Source organism: Triticum urartu, chromosome 2 (assembly GCF_003073215.2).
Source record: "Triticum urartu cultivar G1812 chromosome 2, Tu2.1, whole genome shotgun sequence".
Classification (NCBI taxonomy): domain Eukaryota; kingdom Viridiplantae; phylum Streptophyta; class Magnoliopsida; order Poales; family Poaceae; genus Triticum; species Triticum urartu.
Window position 1 is genome coordinate 250116436 of NC_053023.1, and position 26223 is coordinate 250142658.

Below are 26223 nucleotides of genomic sequence, written 5' to 3' on the forward strand. Positions count from 1 at the left end.
TTTTGTCTGCTTTCGTTGCTTTTCCCTTTGGTTGTCGCTTTCCCCCGTTGGATTCAAGTTGGATTCGAATTTGAGATTTGCGTGTGTTCGGGGAAGGGGTGCTTAGTCTTGTTCAAGCAATTTCTCGCGTTTTGGTTACCACTCCGCCTCAGCTGCCTCCCCTCGTGAGCCCCTCGCGAGCCGGGTCAGGCCTAGCTTGCGCGCAGCCCAGACTGCCGCCGCCGCATCCTCTCGGGAGGGTGTTTTGCTGCAGGTCCTACGGATCCAATCAGGGAACACTCGGGACACCACAACCTCCCACAGGCTACCTCAGGGCCACCACGGGACCAAGGTAAGCTAGCCGACCAGCGCGTCGCTTAAGCCGACCACTTGGCGCGGGCGCATGGGCAATGTGGCGACTACTAATATGATGAACACAAGTTTTACATAAGGGGCTCCCCCTCCCAAATGCTCTCACCGCCATCAGGCCAAAACCTGAGTTCTATTCATGCAGGGCAAGGAAGTAGGAACGATGCACAATCAGTCGGATAAATCCCCCAATGCATCCTCAGGAGCACCACCCAAGCCGCTGCTGGCGTCGCTGAACTCACCATCGCTGTCCGCGTCACCGCCAGCGGCGTCAGGGCCGCGCACCGCACCGCCCTCGTCGGCAGCCATGATCACGCCGTCGTTGTCTGAAGCGAAGGCCCTGATAAGAGCATCCACATTGTCTTCCACCCAGTGCGCCAGGTCGCCTCGGACGGCCTGGGGGACCGGGGCAATGGCGGCGTCGAAATCGAAGTGGGGATCCATGTTCTGGAGATGGCTGAAGACGCGAGAAAAGGCATGCCCAAGCAGGGCGCGGCTCCTCTCCTCCACCAACCTGTCAGCCCTGACCGACCGCGCCTCCAGCTGCGTCACCACGTTAGTGAAGAACTGAAGATTGTCAGCGTAGTTGACTACATGCGGCTCGCCAACAGCCGCCTCGCAGATGTTGCCCAAGGCTGTGTTGGCTCTCTCCCGGAGCGTGGTGAGCATGGGGCCGTGCTCATGCTCCAGGATCCGCCGCTGACGTATCTCATCCGCATTCTGGCGCGCGACGGCCTCAGCCTCCTCTACCCGCTGGCGAATAAGGAGCACCTTGGCCTGGGAGGTGGTTAACTCACCTTGCGCCACCTCAAGGGCGGCCTGGAAAGCATCGGCCCGCCGTGTCGCCCCCTCCAGCTTGGCTCTCAAGGCAGTAGTCCTGCCTTCAGCCTCGGCCCGGATTTACCCCAGCTTCTCCTCGAACTCGTGCTCGAGGTTCAAATGCGCCATCACCACTCGACGTCCGACCTCCTCCAGGACACGGGCTTCCTGTGCAGCGACATCATCCTCCGCCTGCATCACCAAGCACTCCCTCGTCTCCAGACGCTCGTACTCGTGGGTACGTTCGGCGGCTTCCAGCGTCAGCGCCTCCTCATGCTTCTGGAGCTCTGCTGAGTCGCCAGAGGCCACCTTCATCGACGCGAGGGCTGCCTCGCGCAGCTCCACCTGCTCCTCCAGTGAGTGGCACCAGGCCAGGAGCTCCCGAGCCCGCTCCTCCACTGCCGTTCGCCGCCGGTCAGCTTCCCGGGCCTCCTCAGCGGCCCAAGATCGAGCCTCCTGAGAGGCCACCAGCGACGCCTTGGCCTCTGCGTCGTCAAGATCGCGCTGACGGCGCGCAAGGGTGATGGCGCCCTCCAGCTCGTGCCTCTCTGCAGCCAGGCGCAGGCCCTCGGCCTCAAGGCGCGCGTCTTCATCAGCAAGCTCCTCACCAAGCAGGCTTACCGCGTCAGCCGCCCTTCGAAGGAATCCTTGGCGGAGAGCGCGACGCTCCCAAGCGCGCTCGAGCACGTCTTCCACGCCATCATCTGCCCCAAGCAAGCGCCGGGGGCCACGAATAAGCCCCCCCTCCGGGCTGGGGGCTGGGGGCTGGCACCCTTGCGATGGTCGGGAACGCCGCGCCAGAAGCCCGTCCAGGGGCCAGCCCGTCCCCAGGTGAAGAGCGCAGGGAGCGCCTCAGCCAATCGCAGTCCACGACCATGCGAGAAGCCCACGGCAGGCTGGCTATGCCACGAGAAGGCCTGCGGAAGAGGATCGCGAGGTGCGCAGGGCCACGATGCACCTTGGGATGGTCTGCCTCTTCGATCGCCCTCACCACAAGGGCTCTGCTGCTCGGGGCGCTTGAGGGCGATGGAGGGGGCGAAGCCAAGGTGGACGGCACCTCAGCCGTCTCCGCAAGCTCGGCTGGAAGGGGCCTGCGGAGCAAGGGTCAGTAAAAGCAACAGAAGGATCGGGAGCTGGGAAAGGAGAAGGCTTACTCATTAGTGGCGAAGTACTTCCTACGCTTCAGCAGGCGACAAGGGTAATCGTCGCCCAGGGCCTCCCTTCTCTTCCGGAGGGCCTCAAAGTCCACGCGGAAGCGGCCAAAGAGTTGGGCGCAGGGATCAACCTGCGACGAAGATGGAGCGTCAAGGCGATCTGCGTCAGGGGCGCCTGCCTGATGCGCGCTGCCAATCGCCTCGCCAAGGGAAGCAGCCGGAGCCTCAAGGGCCTCAGTCGCAAGTGCTGAGGGTAGCTGCTCGTCACCCTCAGCCTCAGCGGCATGGGCCCCGAGAGCCGCTCCCTCATGAGCATCGCCCGGCGCCGTCACCCCGCCGGGAGCCCCCTCGGCCTCTGGCGCCTCATGCCTCCCTGCTCCGCCGCTCGAGGAAGAGCCGCCTTGGCCGACTGGAAGGGCGGTCACCACCACTGGGTTCTCGCGAGGCCCCTGGAGGCCGGCGGGGCGCGACCCCCACTCATCAAAGATAGGCATCTACTTCACAAAATCGCCCCTGCTCTGGCAGAGGTACAGCAAGGCCCCTCCCTGCTGGATGCTGCCACGGTTGGGGTCCCCAGTCAGGGTAAAGAGCGCTGTCCTCAGCACTTCAGGAGTCAGGTCCTCTTCCTGGAGCCTCATACGATCATCGCGCCCACTGAAGGCCCACATCCGGCGGGAGTGGCGCTGGAGAGGAGCAATGCGGCGTAGCAGGAACTCCTTCACCACCTTGGGCGCTGTCATGCCAAGCGACCTCAAGAACGCGAAGCGGTGCCAGACGAAGACGAGCCGGGGGCTCTCAAGCGTCTCCTAGCCCCAGCCCGAATTGGGGACAGCAGGCGAAGTTGGCTTCGATAGCAGGGGGCTGGGCACCCCTGCGTCCACATATAGCCATCGCTCACGGAACCCAGCCGCGGGCGGGGGGAGCTTGAAGTCAATCCCAGAGGCCGCAGTCTCAGATGCGGCAACGAAGCTCACGCACGCCCAGCATTGGGTAAGGTCGACAAGGCACAGCGAGAAGAAGTGGCGCAGCAAGGCAACCGAAGGAAGGATGCCCATCATAGCCTCGCAAACAAAGGCGAAGACCGAAAGGAGGGTGATGGATTCAGGACCCAGATGCATCATGTGGATCTGATAGTGGGAAAGCACGACATTGAAGAAATCAGAAAAGGGAGGAACCAGACCCGCCCATAGGGCGTCAGCGAAATACGGGACCTCGGTGACTATCCTGTCGATGGAGGAGTGGGACGCGGGCCAGGCCGTCGTCCTCCCGCATTCGTTGAAGATAGTGGCCAGAGCCGAGCTGACCTTGCCTAAGCCCTCGGCGGGGGCCGCCAACCGCGGCGGACCAGGCGAAGGCACAGGTTTCTTCCCTCTTCCCTTCTTCGTCGGGGCCATGGCGATGGGAAAAGGGGGGGATTTCGAGATTGGGTCGAAAACAGAAGCTGGAGTTCGAGCGGAGGAAGGACAGAGGGCACTCGAGCGACAGAAAGGGGAGCGGCTGTGTACAACTACGAGTCCTCCTAGCATGGCGCAAAATCAGGGGGGCATGGGGGAGCAGTGCCGCCCACGTCCAATCAACCGCTACGCGGCGCCCAAGGCCGCAGGCTGTTAGGGCCCGCGGCGCTTCGCTGTTGCCCTTCCGCCTCCCTGCACGGCCAAGTCCGGGCGCGCCTTGGGCCCGGGGGCTACTGTCGGCATTCTGGGAACGGGGGTCCCTTGACTTGCCTGCCTGCGGCCTGCAGCGTGGCTCAAAGGGGGGCCCAGCACGGCCCATCTTCACCAACACAGACCCAAGACCCTCGTGAGGGGCAAGCCTCGCGGGGCGAATGACGCGGAGCTTCCTCAGGCACGGCCTCATCAGGCTGGCTCGCGAGGAGGCGGAGAGATCAAGGCGGGGTACCTCACGAGGTGCCCGTGACGCAAGCCATGACGACCAAAGGCGCCAGGCGGGTGCCAGCCCGCGCAGCGTCCTCCTTTCCTCTTTGGTGCAAAGGGAGCAAGCGCAGCTGCGGAGTACCGAGGCATCAGGCAAAGGTTGCCATTTCGGTGCAACAAGACCAAGACCAGGAGGACTGCAAGACGGAGGTCATTGTGGAGCCCAAGACGGCGTCACCACCAGAGCTTTGTGCAGGCGAAGACTACTTTTATCAGGATAGCTGGTACTAGCTGTCCCCCTTCAAATTAGCCCCCCATTGTTGGCTCCCTTCCCGCTTGATATTTGGGAAGAGGACCGGGGCCTCTATAAATAGGACCAACCACCCACAGAACAGGAGAGGGACGAGGGAAGAGAAAAAGACAAGAGAAGGAAAAGAGAAGGAGGGAGAGAGAGAGGGAAGGGTGACTGAACTCCTCCCAGCAGTTCATCGCCCCAGCCAAGAGCAGACCCTCGCGAGGCTGTTCTTCCTTGTATTGTTCATCATCATCAGCCCAAGAGGCAATCCACCACACCACACACTGGAGTAGGGTATTACACCACAACGGTGGCCCGAACCAGTATAAACCCTCTGTCATTCGTGTTGTTCTTTCCATTGCTTAGATCTTAGCGAGGCGGAGGGGTGCAGGTAGGTAGGAGGCGAAATCTCCGTGCGCACCCCAGTGTTCGAACCTCAAGGGTCTGCTGGAACCCGAAATCTGACATGCGTCTCCGACCCGCCCAGGACGAAAAGCCCATTTTCTATCATGATTTTTTGTCATAGAAGTAGGACCCCACCACATCTATGATGATACTGGGGTTTTTCACAATTATCGTCATAGAAGTGTCATTAGTATGACGGAAAAAGTTTTAGTTCGGCCCAAAATGTCACGGATGTGTCTTTTTTTGTAGTGATCCCCGATGGTTTCTGGGTCGTGTGGGACGGACCCCCCGATCGCACACACTCACTAGGCGACGGTTTATAACTCCGTTGCGGAAAGGGGGTAAAAACCGTTTACGTAGCATGTCTCTACACTAGTGAACTATTGAATACTATATTGACTAATGATAATGATTGGACTCTTCCCGAACCACCTCCTAAGCCAACTCCGAAGAAGAGAGGTATTCTACTTCTCAGTCCTGGAGATATGCAAGAGGCAAAGAAATCTATGAAAGAAAATGGTATTAAAGCTGACGATGTTAAGAATTTACCACTTATTGAAGAAATACATGGTCTTTATACCCCGACATAGGTAGTGGAGGTAAATTCTCTTGCTAGATTTGATGAAGGTGATATTCCTTATACTAAATATGCTAGTCAATGCTTGGATGAATTGGATAACTTCATTGTTAAACAAGAAAAGAATTAATGCATATGTTAGTAGATAATTGAAACGAAATTCTTATATGATTGAACACTTGAGTGACTTTATGTTTAGAACTGTTAATGATGTCAAGGGTGTAAGTAAACATGCATTCATGATAAAACCTCAAGTAGAGAAAGTTCTCAAAGCACAAAATGATTTACTTAATGAGATGAATAGTAAGATGAATGATAATGTTTTTAGGTTTATGACTAGGGTGATAAAATGACTCAGGAACCCTTGTATGATGAAGGCCATCCCAAGAGAATCGAACAAGACTCTCAAAGAATTAGTACCGATTCACCTAGTCCATCTCAAAATAAAAAGAAAGATGATACAACTTTGCATGCTTCTAGTGAACCTATTGTAGACACACTTGAGTATCCACTTGATATTTCTATTTCTGATGTCGAAACACAATCTGGTGATGAACATCAACATAGTAACAATGATAATGATGATGTTCAAGTTCATACTCAATCTAGTAATGATAATGATGTGGAGAGAGAACCTTACATTGATCTTGATAACCCACAACCTAAGAATAAAAGATATGATAAAAGATACTTTATTGCTAGGAAACATGGTAAACAAAGAGAACCTTGGGTTCAAAAACCCATGCCTTTTCCTCCTAAGACTTCAAAGAATAAGGATGATGAAGAATTTGAGCCCTTTGTTGAAATGCTTAGACCTTTCCTTTTGTGTTTGCCTTAGACTGATATTTTGAAAATGTCTCCCTATGCTAAGTAAATGAAAGATATCGTTACAAATAGAAGAAAGATATCGGAAGCTAAAATTTCCACCATGCTTGCTAATTACACATTTAAGGGTGTAATACCAAAGAAACTAGGAGATCCAGGAATACCAACTATACCATGCTCCATTAAAACAAACTATGTTAAAACTACTTTATGTGATTCAGGAGCCGATGTTAGTGTTATCCTCTCTCTTTATATAGGAGACTTGATTTGAATAAGTATTCACCAACTAAAATCTCTTTGCAAATGGCCGATAAATCAACTGCTATACCCACCGGTATTTGTGAGGATGTGCGTGTCGTAGTTGCAATGGTACTATCTTAACGGACTTTATTATTCTTGATGTACCATAGGATGACAGTATGTCGATCATCCTTGGTAGACCCTTTTTGAAGACTGCAGGGGCTGGTTTTGATTGCAACAATGGCAATGTCACTTTTCATGTTAATGGTAGTGAGCATACGGTTGATACCTCCATTTTGCATCATGCTTTTATATCGATATTTATTGCATTATGGGTTGTTATTACACATTATGTCGCAATATTTATGCATATTCTCTCTTATTTTACAAGGTTTACATAAAGAGGGAGAATGCCGACAGCTGGGATTCTGTGCTGGAAAAGGAGCAAATATTAGAGACCTATTCTGCACAGCTCCAAAAGTCCTGAAACTTCACGGAAGTTATTTTTAGAATATATAAAAAATACTAAGCACAAGAAGTACCAGAGGGGGGGCACTCACCAGCCACGAGGGTGGGGAGCGCGCCCTACCACCTGGGCGCGCCCCTGCCTCATGGGCCCCCTGGTGGACCTCCGATGCCCATCTTCTGCTATATGGAGTCTTTCATTGAGGAAAAAATCATAAGAAAGCTTTCGGGACGAGACTCTGTCGCCACGAGGCGGAACCTTGGCAGAACCAATCTAGGGCTCCGGCGGAGCTGTTCTATCGGGGAAACTTCCCTCCGGGAGGGGGAAATCCTCACCATCGTCATCACCAACGCTCCTCTCATCGGGAGGGGCCAATCTCCATCAACATCTTCACCAACACCATCTCCTCTCAAACCCTAGTTCATCTCTTGTATCCAATTCTTATCTCTAAGTCTGGGATTGGTACCTGTAGGTTGCTAGTAGTGTTGATTACTCCTTGTAGTTGATGCTAGTTGGTTTATCTGGTGGAATATCATATGTTCAGATCCTATATGCATATTAATACCCCTCTGATTATGAACATGAATATGCTTTGTGAGTAGTTACGTTTGTTCCTGAGGACATGGGAGAAGTCTTGCTATTAGTATTCATGTGAATTTGGTATTCATTCGATATTTTGATGAGATGTATGTTGCCTCTTCTCTAGTGGTGTTATGTGAACGTCGACTACATGACACTTCACCATTATTTGGGCCTAGAGGAAGGCTTTGGGAAGTAATAAGTAGATGATGGGTTGCTAGAGTGACAAAAGCTTAAACCCTAGTTTATGCGTTGCTTCGTAAGGGGCTGATTTGGATCCATATGTTTCATGCTATGGTTAGGTTTACCTTAAAACTTTTGTTGTAGTTGCGGATGCTTGCAATAGAGGTTAATCATAAGTGGGGTGCTTGTCCAAGTAAGGACAGTACCCAAGCACCGGTCCACCCACATACCAAATTTTCAAAGTACCGAACACGAACCATATGAACGTGATGAAAACTAGCTTGATGTTAATTCCCATGTGTCCTCGGGAGCGCTTTTCTCTATATAAGAGTTTTTCCAAGCTTGTCCTTTGCTACAAAAAGGATTGGGCCACCTTGCTGCACTTTATTTACTTTTTTTACTTGTTGCTCATTACAAATTATCTTATCACAAAACTATCTATTACCTATAATTTCAGTGCTTGCAGAAAATACCTTGCTGAAAACCGCTTATCATTTCCTTCTGCTCCTCGTTGGGTTCGACCCACTTACTTATCGAAAGGACTAAGATAGATCCCCTATACTTGTGGGTCATCAAGACTCTTTTCTGGCGCCGTTGCCAGGGAGTGAAGCACCTTTGGTAGGTGGAATTTGGTAAGGAAAAATTTATATAGTGTGCTGAAATTTACTGTCACTTGTTACTATGGAAAGTAATCCTCTGAGGGGCTTGTTCGGGGTATCTTCACCCCGACCAGTAGAGCAAAGAGTTGCTCCTCAACCTACTCAACCTACTGAACCTACTGAAAATGAAAATGTCGTCTTTGAAATTCCTTCGGGTATGATAGAAAAACTGCTAGCTAATCCTTTTGTAGGAGATGGAACATTACATCCTGATGAACACCTAATATATGTAGATGAAGTTTGTGGATTGTTTAAGCTTGCAGGTATGCCCGATGATGTTATCAAGAAGAAGGTCTTCCCTTTATCTTTGGAGGGAGATGCATTGACATGGTATAGGCTATGTGATGATATGGCATCATGGAACTACAAACGATTGAAATTGGAATTTCATCAGAAGTTTTATCATATGCATCTTGTTCATCGTGATCGCAATTATATATATAATTTTTGCCCTCGCGAAGGAGAAAGCATCGCTCAAGCTTGGGGCAGGCTTAAATCAATGTTATATTCATGCCCCAATCATGACCTCTCAAGAGAAATGATTATCCAAAAAAATTATGCTCGGCTTTCTGATAACAATCGCACCATGCTCGATACTTATTGTGCTGGCTATTTTATGATGAAGACTATTGAATTAAAATGGGATTTATTGAAAAGAATTAAACGCAACTCTGAAGATTGGGATCTCGACAAAGGTAAGGAGTCAGGTATGACACCTAAGTTTGATTGTGTTAAATCTTTTATGGATACCGAAGTTTTCCATAAATTTAGCACTAAATATGGACTTGACTCTAAGATAGTAGCTTCTTTCTATGAATCTTTTGCTACTCATGTTGATATCCCAAAGGAGAAGTGGTTTAAATATCATCCTCCCATAGAAGTAAAAGTAGTTGCACCTATTAAAGTTGAAGAAAAGACTATCACTTATAATGATCCTATTGTTCCTACTGCTTATGTTGAGAAACCACCTTTTCCTGTTAGGATAAAAGATCATGCTAAAGCTTCAACTATGGTTCGTAAAAGCAATATTAGAACCTATACACCTCCTGAGCAAGTTAAAGTTGAACCTAATATTGCTATTGTTAAGGATCTCTTGGCTGATAATATTGATGGGCATGATATTTATTTCTGTGATGAAACTGCTAAATTGCTAAACCTTGTGCTAAAGATAAACATAGACCTGTGGTAGGCATGCTTGTTATTTCTGTTAAAATAGGAGATCATTGTTATCATGGCTTGTGTGATATGGGTGCTAGTGCTAGTGCAATACCTATTGACTTATACAAAGAAATTATGCATAGTATTGCACCTGCTGAGTTAGAAGATATTGATGTCACAATTAAACTTGCCAATAGAGATACTATTTCACCAATTGGGATCGTTAGAGATGTTGAAGTCTTGTGTGGGAAAACTAAATATCCTGCTGATTTTCTTGTTCTTGGTTCCCCACAAGATAGCTTTTGTCCCATTATATTTGGTAGACCCTTCTTAAACGATGTTAATGCAAGGATAGACTGCAAAAAGGATGTTGTTACTATTGGTTTAGGTGATATGTCTCATGAGATCAACTTTTCTAAATTTCATAGACAACACTATGAAGAGCAATTGCCTAGTAAAGATGAAATTATTGGTCTTGCTTCTATTGCCGTACCTCCTAGTGATCATTTAGAACAATATTTGCTAGACCATGAAAATGATATGTTTATGAATGAAAGAAGGGAAATAGATGAGGTGTTCTTTAAACAGGGACCTATTCTGAAACACAAATTGCGTGTTCATATCTTAGGGGATCCTCCACCCAAGGGCGATCCCTTATTTGATCTTAAACCATTGCCTGATACTCTTAAATATGCTTATTGTCACAGCCCTAGCTCAGCCCCTGTTGTCCTTGCTTGATCTTGTTGCATCATGTTTAAATTTTATTGAAAGTTGAATTGGGGAAAGTGGAAAGCCTCAGAAGTCTTTTACAAAAATGATCAACATTAAAAATTGTTTCATATGAGCCCAACAAAATGTTCCTGCTAACCTCTGAAAATATTGGCAAGAGCTATAACTCAAACCAATATTTTTGGAATCACAGAAATAATTATTCTTGGGCCTTTGAATTAAATCACTAGCTATTTGATTTGGGTTTATATTTCTATAAAATAGATATATGCCCAATAATTTTGAAAATTTGCATGTGGCTCTGAACTAGTTTCCTAAGTCCACAGAATAATTTTTAGAAGCATAAAAATTGGTTTGTTTGAAAACCAAACTCAAAACAAACTTCAAAAAATAGAAAACAGAACAAACAAAAAAATAGAAAAGGCAGAGCACTTACCTGGCCTTACCTGCGGCCCAGCAAGCCGGCCCAGCCCAGCTGGCCCCTGCCAGTCATCCCTAACCTCTGCGAGTAGGCAGAGGCGGGACAGCGTACGCGCGCGCGAGGCGCCACGCCTCCTCCTGCTTGCCGTCGAGCCCCTGGACGCATGGGTGAACGCCCCAGCATCGTCCCGAACCGCTCGACCCCTCTCACTCTCCCTCGAGATCTCTCCTCTCCCCTAGTGCTCCCTCTCTCATTAGCCCGAGCGCGCCCGCCGTCGCCGCTTGCTGCCACCGCCCTCTTCGGCCACCCCTATCTCCACCGCCTCGTCCAGCAGCACCGCCCTGGACCAGAGCTTCTCCAAGTCGAAGACCCCGAGCGCGGGAGCAGCCCATCGTCGCCATCGAGCTCGTCTCCATCCTCTGCACCAGCAGTCGTCGTCTTCGATTCGCACCAACCCGACCGCGCCCGACCACGCCGACGACGCCATCGGACGCGCTGTGAGCACTCGCGTCATCTTCCCCTTCTCCCCTGGTCGCGCTCGCCCTCTAGGCCGTAGCCCTTCCATGACCGAAAGCTTGCTCGCCGCCATCCATGTCGCTGTCGTGGCGAGAGCCCACGCACGTCGCATCCGAGGACACTATCGTCCTCAGCACACTCCCAGGAGCCCAGAACTGTCGTCCGTTCAACCTTGCATGCACCGTAGCATCTTAGTCGTCGAGCTCGTACTCCGGCCGCCACTGCGAGCTCGTCTCCGGCGAGTATAGGCCACCCCAGCCACTATCGCTTGCCCAGTTGGATGCGGAGCACCTTCAGCTACCCGTAGACACAAACCACACACAAAACCGAGCCCCGTAGCTGTTTTCCGGCGAGTTTCCGCCGCAGTTGAGGTCGCCGCCGGCCGAACTCCGGCGGGCTGACGTGGTCGCTTAGTTAGGCGCTAATCACCACTAGTCCCTCTCTAATCGACACTGACAGGCGGGCCCCGCAACGGGTTAAATCCCAGTCAACACGGGATTAACTCCCAATTAACAGTGAGCCAATGAAATGTGGGACCCGGTCATCAGGTTTGACCTGGTCAGCGTCAGTTGACTCGCTGACGTCATGCTTGCACAATGCTGATGCTATAAATCATTTTCTGGATTTAAGTTTATTCAGGAAATTCCAGAAAATGCCCAAAACTTCTAAAAATCTTAGAAAATTATCTATAACTCCAAATGAAAAGATTTATATATGAAAAATTATCAGAAAAATTCAAGGAATCCATCTGTACCATTTTCATGAATGTTTGAACAATGTTTGTCCTCTGTTTTGGACAAAACAAATAAAGGGCATTTAAATAATCATATATGGAGTTGGAATTTGAATCATGTATTCAAACCAACTTCATTTAAATCATAGCTAGATGCATTAGCTCAAATCACAACATATTGCCATGTCATGATCATGCATCATATTGTGCATTGCATTGATTATATTCTTTCTATGTTTGCCGGTGATTGTTCCCCCCGATAGACGTGCTTCTGACGATGAGTTCGATGACACCGACGAAGAGCTATAATATCTTCAGAAGTGCCAGGCAAGCAAACCCCCTTGTTCATTCCGATACAATCCCACTCTCTCGCTCCTGCTCTCTTTTACTGCATTAGGACAACAACGTTTCAACTGTTTTATGCTGCGGTAGTTGAACCCCTTTCCTCTGCAAGACCTGTCATTGCCACAGTAAATAGATGAAAGCCACTAGCATGAGTAGGAGTTGTTTGAGCCCTGATGTGCCCAGTCATTCATGCTTGTTGTCATGCTTGCTACTGCTTATAGTTGAGTCAGGTCTGATTGATCGGGGATGAATTGGAATGGTGATGAACATGTCCTACTGTGTGCGAGCTAAATGTGTGAACACGATTTGGTAAAGGTAGCGGTGAGAGGCCTTGTAGGAGTACATGGTGGGTTGTCTCATTGCAGCCGTCCTCGGGAACTGAGTTCTGTGTTTGTGATCCATGAACAGTTACTACCACACATTGGGTTCCGGTAACTCGGCCCCTCTCGTCTTATTAATCAACTTGATCTCTGTCCAGGAGTTGCAACTAGTTTCTAGTGTTTGTAGGTAGTGTTAGTAGTCTACCAAGTGGCACCCGGTACAGGTGGGCTTGGGACAGACTACGCACAGTAGCACGGTGTACCAAGTGCCACCCAGATGGTGGGCTTGGAAACCCTTCCCACATCGTTTGGGCCGTGAGCGACACCCCGGCCGGATCTCCTTGCGGATGGAACCCGAATAGGCGATAAACCTGGACTAGAGACTTGTTGGTTAGTCAGGTGTGGCCGACACCCTCGCCTAGCTTCCGCTTGAAGGTTGCCGAGGTACATGACGTGTACAGGGCGATAAGTGGTGAGAGCGTGTGTGAAGAAGTACAGCTCTGCAGGGTTATCATTATCTATTCGAATAGCCAGAATCCTCAGATATGGAAACTTGGACCCCTTGCATAGTTCATAGACAAGTGGAACTAGATACTCTAAAATGCGCAAGATAAGCGGGAGTGCTATGGATGGCCTTCTCGTAAGAAGACGGGAGCGGATCCATAGTGGAGTATTGATATGGTGAATATGTGGACTCGTGTGCGCCACCTCAAAAGAGTTGCTTGCAGTCATAGTTCAGGTTAGCCACTGAGTCAAAGCTGGCTTGCTGCAGTTAAACTCCACTACCCCTTTGTTGATACTGATGCATATGTAGTTAGTTCTGATGTAAGTCTTGCTGGGTACATTTGTACTCACGTTTGCTTAATTTATGTTTTCGAAGAGAGACTTCAGTCTTGCTAGTAGTTCCACGTGGACTTCGACGTTTAGCTTGTTACCTCAGCTACGATCTTGTACCCTTGGGAGGGTCTTGTAGATAGTCAGGCTTCTGAGCCTTCTTCATTTGTAGTTGTCTGTACTCAGACAAGTTAAGCTTCCGCATGTGCTTTGACTTGTATGCTCTGAATGTTGGGTCATGAGACCCATGTTTGTAATATCTTGCCCCTCGGGGCCTAATGAATAAATACTTGAGTCGTAGAGTTATGTTGTGATGCCATGTGGTATTTACACCTATCGAGCATATTGTGTGTATGATTGAAATGCTTGGTATGTGTGGGATCCGACAACCTAGTTGTTTATCCTTGGTAGCCTCTCTTATGGGGAAATGTAGTCTTGTGCTTCCATGAGCCATAGTAGTCCACTACAGCCCGGTTCACCGGAGTCCTGCTAGCCCAGCACTACTGCTCTGGAACACTTGACTGGTCGGCATGTGATTCACTTCATTCCTATGTCTGTCCATTCGGGGAAATGCCATGCGGTGACATCCGGAGTCCTGCCTAGCCTGCTACAGCCCGGTTCACCGGAGTCCTATTAGCCCAATGCTACAGCCCAGATTCGCACGCTGCTGACCGACATGCTCGTTGTTGATTCATGTATGCCTGTCCCCGTAAGTTAGTGCCACTTTGGGTTCACGACTACATGTCGGCCCGGGTTCTCTGTCATATGGATGCTAGCGACACTATCATATACGTGAGCGAAAAGGCGCAAACGGTCCCGAGCCATGGTAAGGCGACACCCGTGGGAATACTGTGTGTGAGGCCGCAAAGTGATATGAGGTGTTACCGGCTAGATTGATGTGACTTGGAATCGGGGTCCTGACAGCTTTGGTATCAGAGCCTGACTGCCTGTAGGATTACCAAGCCAAGCTGGTCGAAGTCGTGTCTAGAAATGCTTTAGTTATGTAAGGGAATTGATTGTGGATGGGAACGTAAGGCTCTTTTACTCCTTATTCTGACCTTCTAATCTGAGTCAACCTCTTCTTTTCGACGGGGGTTAAGAACTAGGCTTCTCTTCTATCTCTCAGGATGACGTGTTACTAAACCGTAGCTGCCTAGGATTGTTGAGTTCAAGACCCAGTTCAGTTTCTACTACCTCCGTGTGATGACAGTTGATCTCAGAATCTTGATATTGTGATGTTGAGTGGTTATGCCACCATTATGCGGGATGTCTCAAATCTTCTTGAGCATTTACAGCCGTTATGCTACCCGAGTCATCCCAGGTCACTAAATAGTATGATGCAGTTGCAAATCCTTTCTTCCGTTCCCGATGTCCTTTTGGTCAGAATAAGCACACTAACCGGTGCGTTGAGGTACTCTATTGCCTCGGTATATATGTTGGGGCTATTATTAGGACCCTAGGTGTTTTAGGGAGTCACCCAGTAATCTAGCCATGTTTTGTGTTCCCGGTGTGATGATTCTAGCCACCATCCCCGAAAGCATCTTGTGATTCCATTTAGTTAGTAGGCCTTCTATTTCTGGGTTTTGAACCCGAGATTCACCCTACTTACTTCATGTTGATAGTGTTTGCTTGTTCCTTTAGGATATTAGTAACCTTTGTGATAGTCGTCGAGGTATGTGGTATTTCTTTCTTCCAAATACCATGAACTGCTTATGGTAGAAGTTCTTGTGAACCAAAAGATCACAACCAGAGTGCTCTTGATGAGTTCTTCATTCATAATTGTGATTCTGCCAGTTCTACCTTTCTGCATGGGTTATCCGGAAGAAATATGTTGAACTCGTTCAACATACTAATCTATGCATCCACAACTCAGGAAGTTATATGTCCCTTTGAGTTGTTCCTCTTTGTTTGTATTTTGACCTCCGTCAATCATTTGATAGTCAAGAGTATGAGTGCATTCGTTCATGGTGCCTATTATTCTTGTGGTCTATCAAGCCATCCTATTCGAGAATGACTAGGAGAAACAAACTCCAGAACCTCATCCATATCTAGGATTGGGTCAAAGTAATTGTATTCTGCAGATCAAAATGCCAATCCAGCTTTTGGTCTATTCTACCCTGAAGTATTACCCACTTTATGTCAGGAACATCATGCGAATTGCACCTTCTCTTTTGAATTCTTGACATAGTGATACTTCTCGCCATCATTATTCATTCCTCGGTGTCGTGTTGTCGCAACCGGAATGCCGACAAGTGAATCGCCAGGTGTGAAATCAATACTCCTAGCAACCGTGTTGCTTGGTAGTTAACGGACAATAATATCATTCTTAGCGTGTTGGATTTTGGACCACTATTCTAAGATTGATTGTGCTATCTAGTCCATTTTCTTGGTGCACCCTTCGATCAATGAGTTAAGATTGTGTCAATCCCTCGCTCTTCTGATCACATTGTTTTGCCTTGAAAAGCAAGATTGTTCCCGAGCTTAGTAACATATCGGTGGTTCGTGATTTTCTGAATATCTTCTCGGAAGTGTTACCAGGTTGTCACCTGACCGCTATGTTGAGTTCGCGATCAAGTTGGTTTCTTGTAAACCACTCCTTCTCCAAGAATCCGTGATGGATACCCCTGAGCTAGTTGGTTAAGCTAAACAACAACTTGGAGAGTTGGAAGATAAAAGCTTACATAATTTACTTCGTTTCAAAGGGATATCCTTGTGTTGTGTGTTAGTTGAAGAAAGATATCTTCATCGATTGGTCCCTGTGATCAGTTGTTGGGCCTATTATCTTATCCAGTCTTTGATTTGAGCAAGGGCTATCGTCAAATCAAATCAGAACCAATGATGCTCGTACTCGTGGTTGTTTTCTCAAGCATACACCATTATATCCTTGGGTCTGACCAATACTATCATATTGTTCACATAATTATGGAATTCCAGTTATATGGAAAACTGGATAAATTGTTGTTGAGCCCATCGACAACATCCTTATTTTCTCCATGATTTTGCTGGACATTAAGCTAATGTTGGAAACTTTGTAAACAATGCCTTCGAGTCCCGTCCTTGAGGTGTATGTTTGGATGAGAGAAGTGACTTCCTCTAATTCACGTGTATCTGATGTAAGTTGCCGCCGTGAATTTGAGAAAGTTTGTTTTTGCTTCCTTTGGAATCATCCCAAGTCAGTCATGCATGTGCACAGTATTCTATGGTTTGATAGACTGATCATCTCCATTCCATATGTATTCCTAGCACACAAAGCCACTGATTGATTTTGTTTAAGGATAAGAAGTTCAAATGCTATTCCCGAATGGCCCAGATAGACATGCACAAGACTTCATTATCTCAATGATGGTTCCCAGCCAGAACTCGGTAGTGTTTTATTATAAGACTACTATGTGGTCAGGTCATGCTTGTCTAGGACAGTGTGTTCACATGTATGTAGCAGAATCAGCTCATGTTTTGGAGCTTGCTATCGTAGTTCATTTCTCGAGAATCTCGCAACTCCATCTCATCGAATTGTGTTGCAAACTTTCTTTTCCAGACATGTTGTCTGAATTATCCTGTTACCAACCAGATTTGAATCTCAGGCAGATATGATGGTTGAAACTTCTTCCAAGAACTATGATATAGATTCCAGTGAAGTGGACGCACCTAGCTGGAAGCACTATTATTGTAGTATCTTGATTAAGCCGTTTGGTCACTTCCCATGAGGATGTCGTATGACTTATTCCACAAGTTGTTCCTTATGGAATTTTGTGCTCCCGAAGTCCGACCTTTACTTGGTGGCCATGTTGATGCTTTTAAGCATTGACCGTGGTACCTAGTACATCAAGGAGAACATTAGAAGCGGAGTGCTAAATGTCTCTCGGTCGATCATCCAGATTTGCTTCTTTGGCATTGCTAAGGAAAAATCTGAGAAAGTGATGTCCTTCTTTGCATCTGCATCCTCCATCACCGTTTATCATGGTAGTATGATGTGTTGCCAGGATCCTCGGCACGGATATTGGTAAAACTTGTTGAATATGGGAATGCTCAAGTTCTTGAGAGCAGGCGAAATCACTAGGACTTATCGTCGGCATTAATTGGGATATGCTTTCAGTTTCCTCGGTTATGCTATAACCTTTCCGGTAGTGCAATCTCTCTCTACTGTTGGGTTCTCCCCAGTTACTAGAATCAATCCCAACATTTTCATTTTGTCCCCAGCTTGCACCCACCATTGTGCCCTTTCACTATGATCCGCCTTCTCAGCAGTTGTTGTCCAAGATCATCTTCAAAAGCGGACCTACCATGGGTCCCATCCATTTTCGATGATAAGCAAAACCATCCATTACGTTGTCTTCAACAAGGTAGTCCACATCATCCATTCTAGCCCGAGCGTGTCGTTCTTCCGTACTCCGTCAAACGTTCGTTCGTAAATTGCCTTAGGCTGGTATAAAGAGTTTCAATGATCCTTGTATCAAAAGTAATTCTTTTTGCCACTTAAGGGGATAATTCTACGAGTCACCTTCCTTAAGGTATCACATTACGAAATTATGGCAAATATCTCCTTGCTACTTTGAAATTCATGCTCCATCTTATTCGAGTGGGGAATTGTAGCCTGCCAAATTGAAACCTCGTCACTTGTTTCTTTCCTCCCCTCTCGATATGTGTTTTGTTTCTCAGCTCGAGAGATGTTCCCACATCTCACCCCATAAGTTGATCGTGAGTTGTTCGATCTTCGAAAAGATCGATTCCTATAGAGTTTCTTCCATCGTCATTGCGTTGGATGAAGATCTAGAAGGCAAACAAGATCAATTTGAAGCAATGAATCAACATCTTCGATGAGGGCAATTGGATCATGAAGATCGTGTTAGCTTTATGACCCCTCTGTCTTCTTACCTCACGTCTTGAATCTCGAGACGAGATTCTTGTTTAGTGGGGGTGAGTTGTCACAGCCCTAGCTCAGCCCCTGTTGTCCTTGCTTGATCTTGTTGCATCATGTTTAAATTTTATTGAAAGTTGAATTGGGGAAAGTGGAAAGCCTCAGAAGTCTTCTACAAAAATGATCAACATTAAAAATTGTTTCATATGAGCCCAACAAAATGTTCCTGCTAACCTCTGAGAATATTGGCAAGAGCTATAACTCAAACCAATATTTTTGGAATCGAAGAAATAATTATTCTTGGGCCTTTGAATTAAATCACTAGCTATTTGATTTGGGTTTATATTTACTATAAAGTAGATATAAGCCCAATAATTTTGAAAATTTGCATGTGGCTCTGAACTAGTTTCCTAAGTCCACATAATAATTTTCAGAAGCATAAAAATTGGTTTGTTTGAAAACCAAACTCAAAACAAACTTCAAAAAAATAGAAAACAGAACAAACAGAAAATAGAAAAGGCAGAGCACTTACCTGGCCTTACCCGCGGCCCAGCAAGCCGGCCCAGCCCAGCTGGCCCCTGCCAGTCATCCCTAACCTCTGCGAGTAGGTAGAGGCGGGACAGCGCACGCGCGCGTGAGGCGCCATGCCTCCTCCTGCTTGCCGTCGAGCCCCTGGACGCGTGGGTGAATGCCTCGGCATCGTCCCGAACCGCTCGACCCCTCTCACTCTCCCTCAACCTCTCTCCTCTCCCCTGGTGCTCCCACTCTCATTTGCCCGAGCGCGCCCGCCGCCGCCGCTTGCTGCCACCGCCCTCTTCGGCCACCCCTAGCAGCACCGCCACGTCCAGCAGCACCGCCCTGGACCAGAGCTTCTCTAAGTCGAAGACCCCGAGTGCGGGAGTAGCCCATCATCGCCATCGAGCTCATCTCCGTCCTCTGCACCAGCAGTCGTCGTCCTCGATTCGCAGCAACCCGACCGCGCCCGACCTCGCCGACGACGCCATCGGACGCGCTGTGAGCACCCGCGTCGTCTCCCCCTTCTCCCCTGGTTGCGCTCGCCCTCTAGGCCATAGCCCCGCCATGACTGAGAGCTTGCTCGCCGCCATCCATGTCGTTGTCGTGGCGAGAGCCCACGCACGTCACATCCAAGGACACTATCGTCCTCAACACACTCCCAGGAGCCCAGAACTGACGTCCGTTCGACCTCGCATGCACCGTAGCATCTTAGCCGTCGAGCCCGTACTCCGGCCGCCACCGCGAGCTCGTCTCCGGCGAGTATAGGCCACCCCAGCCACTATCGCTCGCCCAGTTGGATGCGGCGCACCTTCAGCTACCCGTAGACGCAAACCACACGCAAAACCGAGCCCCGTAGCTGTTTTCCGGCGAGTTTCCATCGTAGTTGAGGTCGCCGCCGGCCGAACTCCGGTGGGCTGACGTGGTCGCTTAGTTAGGCGCTAATCACGACTAATCCCTCTCTAACAGACACTGACAGGCGGGTCCCGCAGCGGGTCAAATCCCAGTCATCACGGGATTAACTCGCAGTTAACAGTGAGCCAATGACATGTGGGACCCGGTCGTCAGGTTTGACTTGGTCGGCGTCAGTTGACTCGCTGACGTCATGCTTGCACAATGCTGACGCTATAAATCATTTTCTGGATTTAAGTTTATTCAGGAAATTCCAGAAAATGCCCAAAACTTCTAAAAATCATAGAAAATTATCTATAACTCCAAATGAAAAGATTTATATATGAAAAATTATCAGAAAAATTCAAGGAATCCATCTGTACCATTTTCATGCATGTTTGAACAATGTTTGTCCTCTGTTTTGGACAAAACAAATAAAGGGCATTTAAATAATCATATATGGAGTTGGAATTTGAATCATGTATTCAAACCAACTTCATTTAAATCATAGCTAGATGCATTAGCTCAAATCATAGCATATTGCCATGTCATGATCATGCATCATATTGTGCATTGCATTGATTATATTCTTTCTGTGTTTGCCGGTGATTGTCCCCCCGATAGACGTGCTTCCGACGATGAGTTCGATGACACCGATGAAGAGCTATAATATCTTCAGAAGTGCCAGGCAAGCAATCCCCCTTGTTCATTCCGATACAATCCCACTCTCTCGCTCCTGCTCTCTTTTACTGCATTAGGACAACAACGTTTCAACTGTTTTATGCTGCGGTAGTTGAACCCCTTTCCTCTGCAAGACCTGTCATTGCCACAGTAAATAGATGAAAGCCACTAGCATGAGTAGGAGTTGTTTGAGCCCTGATGTGCCCAGTCATTCATGCTTGTTGTCATGCTTGCTACTGCTTATAGTTGAGTCAGGTCTGATTGATCGGGGATGAATTGGAATGGTGATGAACATGTCCTACTGTGTGTGAGCTAAGTGTGTGAACACGATTTGGTAAAGGTAGCGGTGAGAGGCCATGTAGGAGTACATGGTGGGTTGTCTCATTGCAGCCATCCTCAGGAACTGAGTTCTGTGTTTGTGATCCATGAACAGTTACTACCACACATTGGGTTCCGGTAACTCGGCCCCTCTCGGCTTATTAATCAACTCGATCTCTGTCCAGGAGTTGCAACTAGTTTCTAGTGTTTGTAGGTAGTGTTAGTAGTCTACCAAGTGGCACCCGGTACAGGTGGGGTTGGGACAGACTAGGCATAGTGGCACGGTGTACCAAGTGGCACCTGGATGGTGGGCTTGGGAACCCTGCTCACATCGTTTGGGGCCGTGAGCGACACCCCGGCCGGATCTCCTTGCGGATGGAACCTGAATAGGCGATAAACCTGGACTAGAGACTTGTTGGTTAGTCAGGTCGTGGCCGACACCCTCGCCCGGCTTCCGCTTGAAGGTTGCCGAGGTACATGACGTGTATAGGGCGATAAGTGGTGAGAGCATGTGTGAAGAACTACACCCCTGCAGGGTTATCATTATCTATTCGAATAGCTGGATTCCTCGAATATGGAAACTTGGACCCCTTGCATAGTTCATAGACAAGTGGAACTGGATACTCTAAAATGCGCAAGATAAGTGGGAGTGCTATGGATGGCCTTCTCGTAGGGAGACGGGAGCGGATCCATAGTGGAGTATTGATATGGTGAATATCTGGACTCGTGTGTGCCACCTCAAAAGAGTTGCTTGCAGTCGTAGTTCAGGTTAGCCACTGAGTCAAAGCTGGCTTGCTGCAGTTAAACTCCACTGCCCCTTTGTGGATACCGATGCATATGTAGTTAGTTCTGATGTAAGTCTTGTTGGGTACATTTGTACTCACATTTGCTTAATTTATGTTTTTGCAGAGAGACTTCAGTCTCGCTAGTAGTTCCACATGGACTTCGATGTTTAGCTTGTTACCTCAGCTACGATCTTGTACCCTTGGGAGGGTCTTGTAGATAGTCAGGCTTCTGAGCCTTCATCATTTGTAGTTGTCTGTACTCAGACAAGTTAAGCTTCCGCATGTGCTTTGACTTGTATGCTCTGAATGTTGGGTCATGAGACCCATGTTTGTAATATCTTGCCCCTCGGGGCCTAATGAATAAATACTTGAGTCGTAGAGTTATGTTGTGATGCCATGTGGTATTTAAACATATCAAGCATATTGTGTGTATGATTTAAATGCTTGGTATGTGTGGGATCCGACAACCTAGTTTTTTATCCTTGGTAGCCTCTCTTATGGGGAAATGTAGTCTTGTGCTTCCATGAGCCATAGTAGTCCGCTACAGCCCGGTTCACCGGAGTCCTGCTAGCCCAGCACTACTGCTCCGGAACACTTGACTGGCCGGCATGTGATTCACTTCGTTCCTGTGTTTGTCCCTTCGGGGAAATGTCACGTGGTGACATCCAGAGTCCTGCCTAGCCTGCTATAGCCCGGTTCACCAGAGTCCTGTTAGCCCAGTTCTATAGCCCGGATTCGCACGCTGCTGACCGACATGCTCGTTGTTGATTCATTTATGCCTGTCCCCGTAAGTTAGTGCCACATTGGGTTCATGACTAGTCTTGTCGGCCTGGGTTCTCTGTCATATGGATGCTAGCGACACTATCATATACGTGAGCCAAAAGGCGCAAATGGTCCCGGGCCATGGTAAGGCGACACCCGTGGGAATACCGTGCGTGAGGCCGCAAAGTGATATGAGGTGTTACCGGCTAGATCGATGTGACTTGGAATCGGGGTCCTGACACGTATCTTGATGAACAGAAGATATATCCTGTTATTATTAGTGTTAACCTTTCAGAGAAGGAGGAAGAAAAATTATTGAAAACTCTGAAGAAGCACCGTGCTGCTATTGAATATACTCTTGATGATATTAAGGGCACTAGTCCCACTCTACGTCAAAACAAAATAAATTTGGAAAAAGATGCCAAACCAGTTATTGATCACCAACGACGACTGAATCCTAAGATGAAAGAAGTGGTAAGAGAAGAAATACTAAAGCTCCTTGAGGTAGGTATAATTTATCCCGTTGCTGATAGTCAGTGGGTAAGTCATGTCCATTGTGTTCCTGAGAAGGGAGGTATTACTGTCGTTCCTAGTGATAATGATGAATTGATTCCGCAAAGAATTATTACAGGTTTAGGATGGTAATTGATTTCTGCAAATTAAATAAGGCTACTAAAAAGATCATTACCCCTTACCTTTCATTGATCAAATTCTAGAAAGATTATCCAAACATACACATTTTTGCTTTCTAGATGGTTATTCTGGTTTCTCTCAAATACATGTATCAGCTGATGATCAATCTAAGACTACTTTTACTTGCCCTTTCGGTACTTTTGCTTATAGATGTATGCCTTTTGGTTTATGTAATGCACCTGCTACCTTTCACAGATGCATGATGGCTATATTTTCTGATTTTTGTGAAAACATATGTGATGTATTCATGGATGATTTCTCCGTTTATGGACCCTCTTTTGATGATTGCTTAAGCAACCTTGATCGAGTTTTGCAGAGATGTGAAGAAACTAACCTTGTCTTGAATTGGGAGAAATGCCACTTTATGGTTAATGAAGGTATTGTCTTGGGGCACAAAATTTCTGAAAGGGGCATTGAAGTTGATAAAGCTAAAGTTGATGCTATTGAAAAGATGTCGTGTCCCAAGGACATCAAAGGTATAAGAAGTTTCCTTGGTCATGCCGGCTTTTATAGGAGGTTCATTAACGAGTTCTCAAAAATTTCTCGGGCTCTGACTAATTTATTACAAAAATATATACCGTTCGTCTTTGATGATGACTGTGCAGAAGCATTTGAAACACTTAAGAAAGCATTAACCTCTGCACCTATCATTCAGCCACCTGATTGGAACTTACCTTTTGAAATTATGTGTGATGCTAGTGATTATGTTGTAGGTGTTATTCTAGGGAAAAGAGTTGATAAGAAACTAAATGTTATTCAATATGCTAGTAAAACTCTAGACAATGCCCAGAGAAATTATGCTACTACTGAAAAAGAATTCTTAGCAGTTGTATTTGCTTGTGATAAGTTCAGACCTTATATTGTTGATTCTAAAGTAACTATTCACACGGATTATGCTGCTATTAAATATCTTATGGAAAAGAAAGATGATAAACCTAGACTTGTTAGATGGGTTCTCTTGCTACAAGAATTTGATTTGCATATTATTGATAGAAAGGGAGCTGAGAACCCCGTTGTAGACAACTTGTCTAGGTTAGAGAATGTTCTTGATGACCAACTACCTATTGATGATAGTTTTCCTGACGAACAATTAAATGCCATAAATGCTTCTTGAACTGCTCCATGGTATGCTAATTATGCTAATTATATTGTTGCTAAATTTATACCACCTAGTTTCACATACCAGCAAAAGAAAAAGTTCTTCTATGATTTAAGACATTACTTTTGGGATGACCCACATCTTTATAAAGAAGGAGTAGATGGTGTTATTAGACGTTGTGTACCTTAGCATGAACAGGAACAGATCCTACGCAAGTGTCACTCGGAAGCTTATGGAGGACACCACGCTGGAGATAGAACTGCACATAAGGTATTGAAATCCGGTTTTTATTGGCCTACTCTCTTCAAGGATGCCCGTAAGTTTGTCTTATCTTGTGATGAATGTCAAAGAATTGGTAATATTAGTAGACGTCAAGAAATGCCTATGAATTATTCACTTGTTATTGAACCATTTGATGTTTGGGGCTTTGATTATATGGGACCGTTTCCTGCCTCTAATGGATATACACATATTTTAGTTGTTCTTGATTACATTACTAAGTGGGTAGAAGCTATTCCAACTAGTAGTGCTGATCATAACACCTCTATTAAGATGCTTAAAGAAGTTATTTTTGCGAGGTTTGGAGTCCCTAGATATTTAATGACTGATGGTGGTTCACATTTTATTCATGGTGCTTTCCGTAAAATGCTTGCTAAGTATGACGTTAATCATAGAATTGCATCTCCTTATCACCCACAGTCTAGTGGTCAACTAGAATTGAGCAACAGAGAGCTTAAATTAACTTTGCAAAATACTGTTATAGATCTAGAACAAATTGGTCCAAGAAACTTGATGATGCATTATGGGCCTATAGAACTGCATATAAAAATCCTATGGGTATGTCTCCGTATAAAATGGTTTATGGAAAAGCATGTCACTTATCTCTCGAACTAGAATATAAGGCTTATTGGTCTATTAAAGAGCTCAACTATCATTTCAAACTTACCGGTGAGAACAGGTTATTTGACATTACCTCACTTGATGAATGGAGAACCCAAGCCTATGACAATGCCAAATTGTTTAAAGAAAAAGTTAAAAGATGGCATGACAAAAGGATACAAAAGCGTGAGTTTAATGTAGGTGATTATGTATTGCTATAAAACTCTTGTTTAAGATTTTTTGCAAGAAAGCTACTCTCTAAATGGGAAGGTCCTTACGTTATCGAGGAGTTCTATCGTTCCGGTGCCATAAAAATCAACAACTTTGAAGGCACAAATCCAAAGGTGGTGAACGGTCAAAGAATCAAACATTATATCTCAAGTAATCCTATAAATGTTGAAACCAATGTTATTGAAACCGTAACCCCGGAGGAATACATAAGGGACACTTTCCGGAACGTTTCAGACTCCGAAAAGGAATAGGTACATGGTACGGTAAGTAAAACGACTCCAAAACAGTTCTAATGGCAATTTTTCTCCATTTTGGAATGTTTAGAAAAATAGAAAAATAAGAAGCAGTTCGGGAAGGACACAAGGGCTCCACGAGGGTGGAGGGCGCGCCCTACCCCCTGGGCGCGCCCCCTACCTCGTGGGCACCTCGTGCACTCTACGGACTCTGTTTTCTTGCATGTTACGTATTTTGGTCGGTAAAACTTCATTATATAATCTCCCGGAGGCTTTGACTCATGTATCACACAAATATCTCTCGTCTTTGTTTCGAACTATTTTTCTGACAGATCTAGGTCATCATGTCGTCTTCAAGTGCCCGCAAGGACAGGTTCTTCAAGAAGGTCATCAACCCCTACCACGCGGAGGTGCTGCAACACCCTCAAACCATTGAGATGCATGAGGGGTTGTTGCACATCCGCGATGTTGAGGGACCAAGGAAGACCGGAAGCACGGAGGCAAGGCTCGAGGCATTGGAGTAACAAGTTTTCAAGTGCCAAGAGATGGTGGAGCGTGGACTCGAATCCAATCACATTATGATCACGGAGTTCACCAACAACCACAAGCTAGATGTCAAGGACATTGGGGAGGCCATCTTCAAGCTTCATGAGAAAATAGAGCACCTCCAAGCCCAGCTCTATGACATGCAAAATCAAAACTGTGAGTATGAATATATATTCAAAAGGATGAGTTTGGCTACAGATTTGAGGACTCAGGAGACTCGATCATCCTTCTATAATGGTGAGCCTATGCCTTGGAAG